The sequence below is a fragment of the Phoxinus phoxinus genome, assembly GCF_949152265.1.
Source record: "Phoxinus phoxinus genome assembly, chromosome: 19".
Taxonomy (NCBI): Eukaryota; Metazoa; Chordata; class Actinopteri; order Cypriniformes; family Leuciscidae; genus Phoxinus; species Phoxinus phoxinus.
The window spans coordinates 10,458,106-10,470,225 of NC_136894.1; positions in this window are offsets into that span (position 1 = coordinate 10,458,106).

Genomic DNA, 12,120 nt, shown 5'->3' on the forward strand with positions numbered 1-12,120 from the left:
GAGATGTTATTGCTCCGGTGTCCTCTGAGCAAACTTCGCCCCTGATGGAAGTGAGAGCACGGGGGAGGACATGAAGGGGAGGTGCGTGACCCACTCCAAACTCTGTCTATTTCTGATTCTTAATAGCATATCTCTCTCTCTAAGATACGGCCTAGGGGCAGTTGACTGGTTTCTGCTATACTCAACGTGGGGCATCTTATCTCTTTCTTGTTTTTTTCTTCGCAACACTCAATGGCCCTTTTTGTTTGGTTGCCCAGATTTCATGCCTGAACACAGAGTGAGATTTATATCCTCAAAAGGCCCTATTGTTCTCCATTCAGAAGGCAACTGATGAGCATCACAAGCTGGGATGAGGGGAGGGTAGGGAGAGAGAGAGAGTGAGAGAGCCAGAAGAAGAGAGATGTTATATTGTATTGCTTTATAAATCGATGTATCACAAATTACTCACTCAATACAGTTTCACACATCGGCAACTTTACACAAACATTCCTTTTTCCTCTTCCTATTAACCGAAAGCTTTGACTAAACAGTATTGCCGGCTGTAAAATTTCTGTGTTACAAAAGACCTGCATGTGCCATTATAGTATTTTCTAGTTTTCCGTGAGTTTCTACACTAGAGGTGACTTTTAGCTCATTAAACGCACACTGCTATTACCCAAAACATGCCTGCTGCTTTAATCTGGCCGGCCTCATCGATCAGTAAGACGAGATAAGAATCTCCCGAGACAATGGCAGCATATGGCATTGCTTTTTAAGAGACAGATGTTCGACTCGGGCAAAGATGAAGGCAAGAAAATAATCTTGACTTTAGCTTTGAGCCTTAGTGTGCTGGAGGGTCAATAGGCCAGAAGGTCACTCAGCTCGGGGACGTTTTCTTAGATGTTTCGCATAAAGGCCTGACTGGCATGTCACAATAATAAACTATCTGGTCTGCAAACAAAGTTTAGAGAACTGCAATGCGTGCTGCCCTATGTGCAGTTTCTCTCTCTCCAAGTCTTGATGCAGTTAAAACATCCTTTTAGTTAAAGAGTCTCATTGACTATTGATTTTCAGTCAATCAGTTTGAATATTTCATTCCTATTTTTGTTTTCATACAATGAAAGTCAGTTAGGTCCAATGTTGTTTTGGACCCCATTGACTTACATTGTATGCACACAAGCATTCTTCAAAATTGTTTGTTCTACAGAAGATACTCATACAGGTTTGAAACGACATGAGAGTGAATAAATGATGATGGCTTTTTCTTTTACGTTTTGTTGTGGTTCTTACTCAAAACTATAGTATGACTACAGAATTTGGTATTTATGCTTTCTAAACTATCTTTATTAAACTTTTTAGTTAAGCTTAACAGCCTGTTGTCACTATATACTTTTGTGATCGGTAAAGATCAGTCATTCTTTCTTTCACATCTCATTTTGTATTCAACATACGAAAGAAAATTTCCTAATACATATTTTTTGGTGAACTATCCCTTTAAGCCAGAATTTTTCACCAACACCAACGGTAAAGTCCCTAAACATGGGACTTTAATCCGTCAAACATTCCCTTTACTTCCCTTCAGAGGAACACAGTTGTGTTTCAGTGTACCAGCATTTGGCCACTGTGAGTTCTGCATTGACATTGACCCTGGAAAGCACCTGCTATCCCCATGCACACATAGTCGTGATGCTACGGCAGATACTGTACGTGCCCCACCTGTGTTTGCAAACCAACTATAGCACATGGTAAAAACCTAAATGTTTTTTTTTGTGCCATGACATTCACTGGGAATCCCTCGAATGAGTTCATTATTTCAACATTACTCTCAGATCGTGGCTTTCACTTTCGCTTTGTCACATCACCCCTTCTGCTTTTACTTTCCCTTTTTGTGTAACCACCCCACAACAGTCTGCATCAGCAGTATCTGGGAAATTCCAGAGGGCAAATTCCAGCAAATATGCCAATTAGCCATTAAACAGAGTGAGATCAAATTTACACGGGCATTTCTGCCTCAGTAAGTACCTAGCTATTCATTGAGCGGAAGGTCCTATATTACATTAGAGGCGACTGTTTACCATCTAATAGTGTTTAATTCGTATTTGCGCGCTCATTCCGCGAGGGCCGACCCCTCCTCAGCTGTTTAAATTACAAAAAAAAGGTGGATTTGTTATTTAAATGTTATTATCTACCACCTATCACACATTCTCCTGACCACTAACAAGTCACAGAATGGTCCTCATGTCCTTTTGCGTGGAGACATACTGGAGCATCTGTCTTACTGCAATCTCCAAATAAGAAAAATGGTTTGTTTACTGCATGGAGGAGAGATACTGTGAATTGAATTACGACACCGCTCAAGCTGTCTGTGTATTGTGAACAGATGCATGTATTTCGCATGCTGCTGCTCTTTGGCCCCCTTCACACCTGGTTTTTGGTGATTGGATCATAATCGGATTTAACTACATTAAAAGCTAAATCACAACGCATCGTGATCGAATCACTGAAAGTACATTCAGAGGTGGTCAGGGATGGATTCTGACCTTATTACGCAAAATAAGCTAAAGGAAATACATTTTGTTGTGCATGTCACTAGACCAGTAAGATGAGGTTGTGCTACTAATAATCATTATCTGCCAGACTGTGTTGTCATGTTTTTTTTTAGACCTTTTTATTCTTATCTTCCATTGTGAAAAAGACAACATAAGCGTATAGGTCCTGCAGTCTGATCACGTGATTTGATAAACATATCCAATTAATTATCCCACCTGGAATCTGCAATTTCTCAAATTTTCTCTATTTTTGTTGGGGCCTTTTCCCACTACACAGTTCTATCTTTATGGGAATGAATAGGGAAACACAATAGTCTATATATATATATATATATTTAATCCATCTTAAAAAAAAGCTAAATTATTATTTTGAAATATCCTTCAATATTTTTTAAGATTCATTAAATTATTATTTCGAATGATATGTCAATGTTTTTACATATTATACACAAGATATATTTTTTAAATTATCTGTCATTGGTTTTAATATTCAATAAAAAAGTTTTTTTTATATATTATTTAGAATATTATTTCAATGTTTTAATATTCTTATTACTTATTACTTATAGTATTGTTTTACATTTTGTTGAGCAAGTCAAGTCACCTTTATATAGTTCTTTTTACAATACAGATTGTTTTAAAGCAGCTTTACAGTTATAGGAACAGGAAAATAATAAAACAAAGTTTGTTTCTGCTGTACAGCAGATAGAAGAAAATAATGTCAGTCCAGCTTAAGAACATTTTGTGATGGTTTATTTTTGTTGTAAAAAAGTTATTAATTTAGTTCATATATATAGCCGCTCTGGAGAAAACAGTGATATCATCGTCCAGCTCAGTTCAGTTCTCATAATGGTGCCAATGCAGGCAGATCATTAATATTGTTGAATATTAAGTGTCCCCATAAGCAAGCCAAAAGCCAAAGGCGACAAAGGCGAAAATGTCAAGGAACCAAAACTCCATCAGGGGACAGAATGGAGAAGAAAAGGTTTCTCCTTGGGAGAAACCAAGCAAGTAAGTTTGTATCTTGGAATGCAACCGTGCAAAAGAATAACAATACTATCCAGATATGAAATGCATGTAAAGCATAACCTGATTTCACCAAGTGCAACATGTTCCTGGATAAACATCTGTGTTGATCCTGGAACAACATTCCAATCAACCAATCAGATTTGTTATTCACCTATCATTTCCCTCTGTAACTTTTTTATTTTATTTATCCTTTATTTTACCAGGTGTTGTCCCATTGAGATATTCAAATCTCTTTTACAAGGGAGCCCTGAGAGCCCTCTTTTATAAGGGGGCCCTTGTAAACTTATGGGTAGGGTTAGGTTTAGGGATACATTTTCGAACAGGAATGTTGTTCAAGGATCAACAAAATATGTTGACTAAGGAACATGTCTAACTTTGCAAAATCAGGATGTGCTGCATGTTAATGTCAGGTGTTTTACAGTTCCTTTAAGGGACTCCCCCCCCCCCCCCCCCCCTCTCTCTCTCTCTCTCTATATATATATATATATATATATATATATATAAACATATATACAGAAACCTCTACACATCTGGTTTCACCCATCACATGAAGCCACTGTATTAACAGTGCAATTCTGAGAACTGTGACTCTCAATGTGTGCAGACGCTGCCATGAATAGCCCGAGGCTAGAGATTGACACAAGGAGCACAATGCAGACACAGGTGAGTCGGGAGATAACATGCAGGCCAGCCACTCTGCTACAGCCACTGCCATTTTGATGGACAGTGAGCTGAATGGATTTATGTGCATGGGCCAACCACCTTCCAAATCCCCTTTCCTTTATAAAACAGAACCTATGTCCATATTTTGCCATATGTCCATATCTCCATTCTTCTTTCCACAAGTTTACACTTACAAATAATCATAAAGAGTAAAAGAGTATGCGTATTTGGCGTGCTTGGAATGTGGCCCGAACCCAGAGTACTACCCCCGTACACATGGCTGGGATAGGATGGCTGGTGGAGTCAGGGTGGTGGAGGGATGCAGAAAAAAGGAGGAACTAGGTGAGCTAGTTATATAGGCCTCCTCTCACACAGATTGGGAAGATCATTTGAACGTGTTCCTCCAAAACTTTTTAAATAAAACATCATATTTTAATGGCTTTGCTCCCTCTCCCCCATTTTCATTCTGTTTCTCCTCTCCACTACTCAGTTTACACTAGATTTGGGAGAGGAATAGAGAAACGTGAGGATGTGGGCTAAATCTACTCACATGTATCTAAAGGTTATTTTTATTTTTCTGTGTAGGGCAGAGCTCCTCCCACACACACACACACACACACACACACACACACACACACACACACACACACACACGCGAGGAGGAAGTGAATGAGCCATTATAGGAAACACATCAGCAACCAGTAGACACATCTGAGGAGAGACAGTTTGCATAACAAATGTTTCTTTTTTTAACTTTACAAATATAAGCAAAATGTCCAGTTAAATGAATTCAGATGGATATGATTGATTATTATTGTTTATTCATATTTTTTTTAACATGGTTACACTTCATTTTGACGATCCACTTTAGACATTCTGTTGACTATACGAAAAGTTACACCTATGTCAACTAACTCTCATTAAAGTATTAGTTAAGTATTAGTAGACTGTTAGGGGTAGGGTTAACAGAATATGGGGTAAGGGTTAGTAGAATAAGTTGACATACTTGCAAAGTTACTAATCAGTAGAACTAGAATGTCTGTTGGAAGACCATCAAAATAAAGTGTTAACAGATAAGGAAGAGAGTTCACTAATACTCTAATGAGAGTTAGGCTATAGGTGACATGTAGGTGCAATGTTACTTATAGTCAACACACTGTCAAAAAAGTTGCTGCCTTACATTTTTAAGTACAATCTACTTGGATGTTTAAATCATTTCAACTTAAATTACATTAAACTCGCTTAAACCTTGAGTTGAATCTTGTATAACATAATTTATTTACTTAACTTATTTTAAAGAGTTAACATAGTGTCGGCCCAGATCTGGCCCGCATCTGGTACAAGTGGATTCCACACGTTAGCAACCACCCAGAACACCCTAGCGATTCTCTAGCAACCACCCAAAACAAACTACTAACGCCGTACCAACTATACCCACAAAAACCTATAGAATCACCCTGGTCATGCCTGCTCTAGCAACCACCCAGAACACCAGACTTAAAGGATTAGTTCACTTTTAAAATGAAAATTCTGCCATCATATACTCACCCTTAAGTTGTTTCAAACCTGTATGAATTTCTTTCCTCTGCTGAACACAAAGGAAGATATTTAGAAGAATGTCAGTAACCAGACAGTTTTTGGTTCCCAATGACTGCCATAGTAGGAAAAAAATATACTATGGCAGTCATTGGGAACCAAAAACTGTCTGGTTACCGACATTCTTCTAAATATCTTCCTTTGTGTTCAGCAGAGGAAAGAAATTCATACAGGTTTGAAACAACTTAAGGATGAGTATATGATGACAGATTTTTCATTTTAAAAGTGAACTAATCCTTTAATGCCTTAGTAACTCCTAGAAACATCCTAGTAATGCCCTAGCAACCACCCAAAACACTGCCATTATAGCCTTAGCAGCTACCCAGGAATAGTTAATGCCCTAGCAACCACCGAGAATGCCCTCGTAATTCCTTAGCAACCACCCAGACAATCATAGCAACACCACAGCAACAATCCTAGCAACTACTTAGCAACACCCAGACCACCTTAGCAACCGCATCATAATGCCCCAAGCAACCACCCACAATCAATCACTACTCACATTTTCTCACTGGTGATCATGTATAAAATTATGCTTTATTTTTTTTGTTTGTAAGATAATCTCGGTTGCAAAACTGATTCATTTTAAACATGTCAACCTGTTGTTTAAGTTTAGATTACCCGGTGTGTTTTGGGTACCTGCATTTGAGCAGCTCACACAAACAAGCCTGTTTACAGCTGTTGTCGTAGTATTAGTAATAAGGTCAGTGGCGCTCTCACGTGTCAAAAAGGCTTTGCACTAGCACTTCATCTTTTAACAGGGCTGTAAACAGAATTGTGTAACCCAATTTGTGAGTTTGTGATCTTATGTGTGGGCGTGTGTGGAGCACTAACACTTACACCATATAGAGGCTACTCGTTCTGTTATCACTGGATCTCACAGAACGACGGATTGAATGACATTTATAAGCATGTTCTTTAAAGTAAACATGAAACAGACGTTTTAATAGTCTTTTCTTCCCTATTGTGACGTAGCCTAACGGCTTCTCGAATGAGGACGGGACTTGATTTTGCCCATCCATTGATTGGATCGTTGTGGTTTGTTATGGAGCGCATTAGCACCCTCTCAGCGGCGCTAGTTCCGAAAGTATTTTTTTAATTAATTTTTCCCAGGTATTTAAAAAAAAGTCTTTGTTAAAGAGTTATAAGCCATGAACCAAGCCGAATCCGCAACGAGGTGAATCACAACACTTCAAACTTTAATTTGAAGCAAAAACTTGTTTTTTTTTATCGTACAAAAAGACAAAGGTACATGACTGTGTACTTAACGGCTTTAATGAGGGAAATAACTACAATCTAAAGAGTTTTAGAACGTCTGAGGATAACCAGCTATGGCTGAACTCATAAGCATACAACATATCATTTCGAGTGAAAAAACTTCCATGGCAACGCTCTGTTTTTCACGGACCTTCGCAGGGTTTAACCAGACAGTTACACGACTTCCATCAATCAGATGCATCACTGTGGGATTGTGGGATTGTTCAGGATTGTGGGTAATGAAGTTCTTATCCAAGACATCGGGAATAAAAGGCATTTATCTCAAAACAAGGTTAGTGCCCCATGAACTTTTGGCGTTTATATGAGCATATACAATCGCTTAGTACAGCCGTAGCTGGTTTTAAGTCTACTATGGTTAAGTTTTTATGGCGTATACACCAACTGTCAATGGAGAAATTGTATTGAATTCTTACTTCCGGCACCGGCTGTGGGCGGGACTGTGATGCTCTATTTAGGAGCGTTTAGCTTTTTTCGGCTCTCTGATTGGTGTAATTTTCTGTACAGCATTATGGGTAATGTAATTTTCACTTGGAATTCTACTGTTAAACACGATTATTTTCTAAAATAAGCTGAAATGATGCGGACTGGCGGCTTTAGCAGAAGCAAATACCATGGATTAACAACCTTGTAGCTTACACCATGTCTACACTGGACGCGACCTTATCCGCTCATGTCGAAGCGCCCCTTGCAAAGCATTTGTCCTTCATGTCAGTATGTCAAAAATTAAACGAGGCATCAGTTTACTGTCGGACGTTTGTCGCTCGCATCGCGCCGCATCCAGTGTAGACAGAATAACAGTTTATAATAAGTTTTATTGTTTTTAGTTGCATCGCTTTGCGCCACTCGCGTCCGGTGTAAACAAGGTATTACGGTAGGTCTGACTTTAAAGGTTTATAAGTTATCGGTCAAAATCAATTTCCTAATAGACAAAATGAATCTGACTGTTGCACTCTATTGCTATGATCTCATGTGAGTGACAGGTTGTCCCGCCCTCACGGCAGTAAACACATCATCAGAAAAGAGATGTTGTTGCAAGAGGGAGGGTCAATTATTTTGATTAAAGGTCATGAGGGCACATGGATCAAAAAAATGAAATAAATATGTGCACGAATTAATCATTTATAATAAACACTGCAATATTCCATAAAAAATTATAATTTTACATTTTCAATGGTGAATTAAATATTACTGTAAGAGCATGCAATAATCAAACCAGCCTGTTCTCTCTAACCTCACCATTAAACGCTGGGGGTTACAGACACCTTCACGGACAGAAAAGAAGAAAGCACTCCCGCTGACCACAGCGCGCAGTGCTTGACTGCCTGGCACAGTTTGGCATTTTTAAGGGTGATGTCCAACATGAAAGCACGAGGGAACGAGGGAGGGAGGGAGGGAGGGAGGGTGAGAGAGAGAGAGAGAGAGAGAGAGAGAGAGAGAGAGAGAGAGAGAGAGAGAGAGAGAGTGTGATGCCGAATAACACGATGGCACACTGACCCAGTAATGCTGCAGCTGCACTGCCAGTGGGCTTGCTCTGCCCTACTGAACCGCACTGATTCTCCCCCCATACTAAACCCATGCGCACACATCCACACCCAGCTGTCGCTTATTTTGTCTGCTCATAATAACACCCTATTAGATGCACAATGATGAAGATATTGTAAAGAATAGACAGAGAGGAATTTATGAGAGGAAAACAGTGCTGACACACTGCTTTAACACAGCCCGGGGTGCGCATGAAACACAGCCTCCCTTTCCATCCGAAGCACAAAGAAACAAAATGGAGGGGCGACGGACAGAAAAGGCAAGCATTTAAATGATGGAGCCGTGGTTTTTGAGCCCGAACGCTCTGGAAAAAAAAAAAACAGTGTGCTTTGGCGACCGCGCTGTGGACTTTCTGGGCAGGGAGATAAGCTCGATTTTGGTTGACAAAGGCTAAATCTAATTAATGGCAAATGAACAGAGCAGTAACCCTCACTTGTATATGGCGGTGTGTGTGTGTGTGTGTGTGTGTGTGTGTGTGTGTGTGAGAGAGAGAGAGAGAGAGAGAGAGAGAGAGAGAGAGAGAGAGAGAGAGAGAGAGAGAGAAAGAGAGAGAGAGAGAGTGAAAGGACATGTGTTTGAAATATTCAAAGAGCATTGTCTCTCACGCCAAAAGAGCAAGTAATAAGTAATGAGAGATAATGAGAGATAAGTAATGAGAGATACCTTCATTTCCATTCTCTGCCTTATTTTCATCATTCAGAAGTGGTTATTGTGTCATTCTCATTGTTTATTTCAACACTCCAATTTTCTCTTTTTCATTCCCATTTGGAATCCCATTCATTAAATTATGCCTTTAGTGTGTGTGTGTGTGTGTGTGTGTGCGTGTGTAATTAGGAATTACACTTTAAATCAATTAAATGCATGCTTGATACACCACCACATGATACATTCACCAGGTTCCTAAGGTTCCTAACATTTTCCTAGTTGTTTTTAATAAAACCTTATTTGTAGTCTCCCAAAATATATTTACAGATGGAAAAAGAACAGTATAGCCTTTGGCAACTTTAGTTTCCCGTGGGCTAGAAAAGGTTAATCCTGCGGGCAACTGAAGTTTCCAAAGAGATTTTCTCCCAATCTATCATACCCCTTGTCCACCATCATGGTGCCGAAGACTGATCTAATGCCCAATTTAATGCATTTTTAGTGTAGAAGCTGGAAAAACTGGTTCCACACCGGCTCCATTTCATCAGTGGCCGGGGTTTGCAGAACAATAACAAACTTTACTTGTTTCCTAAGTCAGGCTGAAAGGTTCTAAGAACGGCAAGGAATAGTTCCAGTTATGTTTCCACTTACGGCACGACAATTACAAACCATTCCCGGCCCAGAATTCTCCGCGCGTTTGGCCAAAGAGCTCCGTTATAAATGGAAAATGAAACCATATTCGCACCGGTTGGGCCGGATCGGCACAGAATGGCACGGTTAAGCAACGAGAATGGATTGGACTGACGGTGGAAAAGCAGCTAAAGATTGTCATGTGACTTCCTTGTTTGTGGGCAGATTATGTAGTAAGTTTTATCATTGTTTGACAATCAAATCAGTAAAAAAAACACCTTGGTTCTGAAGGTTGCTTGCCCGTTTACTCATGCTCCTACATTCACCCTGACCACACGCAGTTCACTTTCATTTTGCTTTCACAATCCGTTTTTTTTTTTTTGTGTGCTGTAAAGTTCCACATCAGCAGAGTTCAGTTTTAGGATGAGTGGCACCATTACCTCTTTTTTGCTTTCCTTAAAGAAGTGCAGAACAACCAAAGCAGTGGGGGTGAGCCATTATTCGCTCTTTTGTGCAGATGAAAACTATGTCAAAGGTTCTCTCGCTGCTTGATGTGAATGGCAGCAAAACTAGGTCACCAACCAAAATTTGTGGGAGAGCAACCCTCATGGCAAAGCAACTCAAGAGATGAGCCAGGAGTTGTCTGGAAAGCCGCCCCGTCCCTCCGCGTTGGAAGACATCTCAAACCGTGGCCGCATATTAACCCCGAAATGACACTGAAGCCTTTGGGATGATTTCCTCTCGCTTATCGCGTATGCTGCGATAACAAAACAGCTGTTATCACTCGGAATGGCGCGGTGCCATCACCAAAATAGTCAGCGCAGAAGAGGAAGTGGCTACATGGAGGATCTGAGGAAGTAGCCCTGTTGGGGACTGTCACAACAGCTTACTATTTTCATGATGGTTGTAGCCCTGCTGTATTTGCGGATGCAAATGCTGCTTCAAAGTGACCGCCTGCTGGCTCCCTCTAAAATCTGTCCTCATTAACCCTGCTCTTCACAGGGGTGCGAGACTGAGCCCCACCAGCCAGTGCGTTCGTTAGCACAGGTTGCGGCAGATCAGAAGTGACCCGGGCGAATATGAGAATTGGATGAATGCTTATGTGGCAATGGCCGTTTTGGCCGATCCGCACTTGCCCCCACTCTGCCAGCACTCGGGTTTGACCTCTCTAAAAGCCATGGTCATAGACTCATTGTCAATACAGTCTCCTATTAGACAACAGCTCAATCCAAATGACTGTTTACCAAAGCTTATAGATTTAATTAAACGTTCAAGCCCTTTTCAATGACAATGATTGTGCGGGGCTGGTACAACAGTATGCTTTGTGAGACAGTCATTAAAACTCTCTTTATGGGACAGCGAGTGGAGGGGGGGACGCAAAAGCAGTTGAGCTCTCCGACTTCGGGAGCGAGCTTTAAACAAGCCGGGCTTTGTGAAGTTGCCGTCTTTGAAGTGAGCGAGATGCACTGCCAGTCCCGAACAGGAAGGCTGCCGCAAGCTCATCCCTGTTTTGCCCCTCCCACAATCCTTTGCTTCTCTGATAAGATTGCCTGATGCCAGATATTGTCAAAACGCCCTGTCAGAATCTTCACTGGGGTTGCTAATAATGTCTGTGGATTGTGTTCAGGCTTATCAAATGCAGGCGTGTTGAACCCTGTTGAAATGCAGAAAAAAGAGTATAGAAATTGCAATAGTTCTGTCATCTTGTGAAACTGGTGCTCGAGTAAATTTCTGTATTAAACATTAAACACGTCCCAAGTTAATTGGAAATATTGGTATATAATAAGTATTCTCACGAAGAAAGAAAAAACATACAGATTTACAGATTTTTTATTGATGCACTATACTGTTGAAAAGTTTAGGGTCATTAATATTTTTTTATTTAAATAAATTAATACTTTTATTCAGCAAGGACACAATCAATTAATTAAAAGTGACAGTGAAGGCTTCAAGTTCTGTTCGTCAAAGAATCCTGAAACAAAATTATCAATGGTTTCCACAAAAATGATTAAGCAGCACAACTGTTTTCAACATTGATTATAATAAGAAATGTTTCTTGAGCAGCAAACCAGCATGTTAGAATGATTTCTGAAGGATCGTGCGACACTGAAGACTGTTGAAAATTCAGCTTTGCTATCACAAGAATATATTACGTTTTAAAATAGATTAAAATAGACAACATTTATTTAAAATTGTAATAAAATTTCACAAT